Source organism: Aotus nancymaae, unplaced genomic scaffold (assembly GCF_030222135.1).
Source record: "Aotus nancymaae isolate 86718 unplaced genomic scaffold, 86718_ANA_hifiasm-v0.15.2.pri h1tg000040l, whole genome shotgun sequence".
In the NCBI taxonomy this organism is placed as follows: Eukaryota; Metazoa; Chordata; class Mammalia; order Primates; family Aotidae; genus Aotus; species Aotus nancymaae.
The window spans coordinates 39,950,738-39,955,619 of NW_026988454.1; positions in this window are offsets into that span (position 1 = coordinate 39,950,738).

The window sequence follows — 4,882 nt, forward strand, 5'->3', positions numbered from 1 at the left end:
TATAATAGAATTGCTGAGAGTTGGCACAATAATTTTTTATTGATGTTATATGAACATTTTAGTATCTCACTTAAGGTTTTTACTATGAACCACAAATTTTAAAGGTGATTTTTAAAAACTGCTTTACCAAACCACACTCATAAACTGCAAGAAAAGCACTGTAAAAGTCTTAAAAATGTTTTGTTAACATTTATGTTAAGTATTTGTGCTCCAGATATTTTTAAAAGGCAAATCCATAAAATTATATTTTATGAACAAATTTTAGTATTATTCTATGATGATATTAATATTAACCAGAACAGCAGCTCCAAGAAATTAATCATTAGGTGGTAAATTAGATCATCATTTATTTATTCATTTCAGACAAGGTGTTAGATTCCAAGAGAATAGTGAGTATGAAAACTATGTACTATCCTGCCAATGAGCACATTCACGTGGTGACAATCTAATTTCCTAAAACTAAAATAGACTGCTTTAAAATAGCTCTTCACCATTCTCCAGAAAACACATTAAATATGTTTTACTTTTCTTTTAATAAGAGAAGCAGGAGTAATTTAAGACTCTGAATTACTAAGTATCCTTTTTTAAGAGTGTAAGTAAAAAAATATATATGATTAATTGTGAAAAGCACTACTGGCACTAACACTAATTCTCAAAGTTATTTATATTAAGGTCTTTCTAAAAATTAAAACATTCTAAAATATGTATAATTTTCATACATGGTAATTAAAAGTGAGATTGTTTTCTTTGATGTATTTTCTTATGAAGGCATTGTGGAGCCTGTTGACATGGTCTCAGCACAGAGGTCTCATTTAGCCATGCCTATCTAATCACATTATACTAAACTGGGTTTTGCCTAATCAGGGCACATGCCCAGGAGGCCATGAGCATCAGTGTTCAAATGCTGCCACTGTTCGGCTAAAGAAAATAGGCACCAAGTCCCAGGTAAAAGGCAGGGAGGGGAAACATAAAGAGGCTAACATAATTTTATGTTTTGAGGAAATATTTTTCATTTTAGATTTACTTCATTTTAAAGACCATTGAAACAAATTATAAGAATTTTTATATGCTAAGGTCTTTCCATTAATAGTTTCCATTAATGAAGTTTTCTGTTCATGCTATTGAGGAAAAACATGTACAGAATAATACAATTTAAAAATATAGTAGTTAAATGTTTGATGATGTAACCTTGATTAAATTACTTCCTTATTAATTTATTTGTTCACTTAGGCAGGTGACCCTAATGATTCAAAACAAACTCAACAATTTAACAATTTAATGGTAAAACTTTGGTAGCTATCCTTCTGTATTCTTTCTATGCATATTTAAATTTCTTTCACCAGAAAGGAAATATGTCATACAGTTTGTCCACTTTTATTTACATATAATTTAATCCTTCGTGTTTATCCAGAGATACTGATAATTTTTTAAGATAACAGTTCTTACAGACTCACTTTGTTCTTTGAAGGTTGACACAATACTTCATTGTAAGTTCATATAACCAACCTCTTAGCATGGAAATTTTAATTGGTTACAAATTTTTGTATTTAAAATGATCCTGCAGTAAATATTATTTGCCATTTTATTCCCAGTATCTCACATAGTGCCTGGTACATAAAAGATGACCATGAATGTTTACTTAATAAAAGATGTGCATCTGCAGTAGGAAAACTTTCTTTAGGTTAAAGTATATGCAACTTGAAATTAAATTTTGAGAGACTATCACATGGAATTCCAAGAAGGATATATTAATTTATACTACCTCTCTTATGAAATAAATTTGCACATCTCACCAACTCTCAGCAATTTATTATAAATATTTATTGTAATATTTGCCTATCTGATAAAATGCAGTTTTAATTGTTTTCTTTTGTATTCTTCCTTTAGTAAGATCAACAGTCTTCACAAATTATTTTTAGCCAGTTTCTCTCTCTCAGATTAATTGACTCTTCATGCTGTTTGGCTATTTTTCTAAGTTATTTCTTTTTCTTAATGACTTATAAAACTCATTTACATAACATGGTCTGGATATTAAAATTTTCTCTGTAATATGAGACTAATATTTCAACTTGGATTATGTTGACTTAAATACAAGAGTTATTAAATTTTTCTGATGCAATTATGTCTTCATTAAATCTAACATATAAGTTCATTATGTAAATAGTTTCTTAGAGAATGAAGATGGTCAAAAAATAAAACAATAATTGTCATTTTTAAATATTATACAAATTAAATGAATCAAGTCATTTTATAAGGATATTGGATACTATAATTTCCTTGAACAGCTGTTGGCATGTTCATAATTGTAAAATTCTGCCAAATTAATGTTAACCTATCTGTTTATGCATTCCATAGTAAGTAAATTCATGTTTTGCTTAAACTATAGTATTATGTTAACATTATGTTTTTTTGTGCTACCCTTTATGTTAATGTTATTTTGAAACTGTGATAAAATAAAAAAGATACTAACCCTGTCTAATGTCTAAATGTTTACCAAACTTTAGGATATTTCTTGAACTTTTGTTGCATTTATATGCCACCTACTCAAATGTTTAAATTGTTTTAAAGCCCTCCAGTTCTCGTAGCAGGTTTTTTTTTTTCTAGAGTGACATAAACTCTTACATAGTTACATTGTAAGCATGGCCATTAACTTACCTCAGAGTTAAAGTCTTTCTATTTGTAACTTTAGCAAACAGGTTTTTCTTAAGGAATTAACATATTTTAACAATATAGAATTATATTTTCTCTAGAAATCCTTCAATTGCCCCTTTTCAAAATGATATCCGCAATATATTAGTAGTTATAAACCAATAAGCATAGAAATTAGCATTATAATTAATATACCATTAGCAACTGGGATTCCCTTCAGTTTGTTCACTCTTTTGAGCTCAGAGTCCCCGTGTTTACCATAGGATTCAGAAGAAAGTAAGCCAAATGTGACAAAGATAATGTGCAAGGAATGACACAGAGCAACTTTCCACCTGAGTTTTAGCCCACATTTTGGCAATGATGGTCTTCTGCATATGGGTTAAAGAAGTTGGGAAAAGACACAAAAGACAGGTAGATGAGGCACAGATTGAGTGAAGATCCAATCAACTATGTATTCCAAATCTTGACAACAAATACATCTCATTTTCTGTGGAAATGTAGTGGACAAACAGACCACAATCAATGAATGGGAGCTCAACCAACCAGCTCTGGTAACAACATAGTGGTGTTGTGTACCACTCACGGAAGACTGGTGGTTACAATACAAACCAAACTGAGTGAAGATAGTAAAAACTCTGTCATCACTGAATTACTGACCACTGGAAACAGTAGACCCCAGGAACAAAAGCTCAAGAGGGCCTCTCATGACCTTCAAGTCCTTTGTTGATCTAAATAACAGGTTCTCAACAAGGGATAATTTTGCCTACCAGAAGACATTTGGCAATGTCTGGAAACATTTTCTGTTGTCACAACTGGAAGGGAAGGTGCTACTGATGTTAGATGGCAGAGGCCAGGGATTAGGCTAATTATCCTATGGTGCACATAATAGCACCCTCTCCTCCAACAAAGAATTCTATAGTGTGAAACATCAATAGTGCCAAGGTTGAGAAACTTCCATCTAGATGAAGGAAAGCTAACAGGTTCATTCTGTAGGATGTCTTTTGTAAAAGAGTGTCAAAGATATTCCATCAATAAAATAAACACTGAGTTTTCTTGCTTGCTCAGGCAAGATAAAGTAGCCAAGTGAAGAACTTCCCTGAGTGACCCTCTGAAAGGTAGAAGCATTTATATGATAGAAAAGAGATGTTTATTGGAGTTAGGCTCATTAAAAAATTGAAACTTGTACCCTGTGAAGGGGAGGATTAGCATATAAATCTGTACATGACTGGGTAAAACACATCCTATTGTTCACTGGCTTGTAGTTTTCTTTTTTTGATGTGTCTTAGTCTGGTTTTAGTATCAGGGTAATACCAGCCTCACAGAATGAGGTTGGAAGTGTTCCTGCCTCCTCTGTTTTTTGGAATAGTTGGAGTATAATTGGTATTAGTTCTTCTTTAAAAGTTTGGTAGAATTTACAGTGAAGTCATTTGGTCCTGGGCTTTTCTTTGATGGGAGACTTTTTATTACAGTTTCCATCTCATTACTCATTATTGGAACATGACATCACTCTTGATGTCAACTGTGATCACATGGCTGAGATCGTGCTTGTCAGATTTCTTCAGTGTAAAATTATTATTTTCCTCCTTCCTGGTTGTTCTTTTTGGAAGTTACTGTGCACAGCCCACACTGGTGGTGTGGGAAGTTAGTTATTCAATCATTTATTTATATCAGTGTGGAATCATCGGTATTTGTTTTATACTTTGCATTTACTCCAACACCATGCTGTTTTGTTGCTCAGATTATTCCAGCTTTGGCCATAGAGAGCTCTTTTGGTGGGGTTTCATGCCTTATTGACATACCCTATTGTTGTGTTTTATGTTTTATGCAAGGTTGTGTGTGTGTGTGTGTGTGTGTGTGTGTGTGTGTGTGTGTGTGTGTGTTTTCAGCACTTTCTTGCTTTCTGGCACCACACAATGTTCCAGGCTCATTGCCTATGCTTGTGCCCTGATCTTAGAATCAGGCATTTCTCTAAAGAGCCCTGATTCTTCGTATTGGAAAATGGTACAGGAAACCAAGATCTGAGTAGTGGGTGTGTTCATTACTACTGGGGAATCATTGCTTCTAGACCTTCTCAAATATGTATATATACTAACTTATGTTTTTATAAATATTTCTATAAATGACCATTTATACCTATATTAAGCTGATTATGAGTTCATACTGATGTCTCCAGTTCTAATCTATTGCAACATAGACCATTCTAGCCTTCTCCTTTTGCCTGTCCGTAACCTCC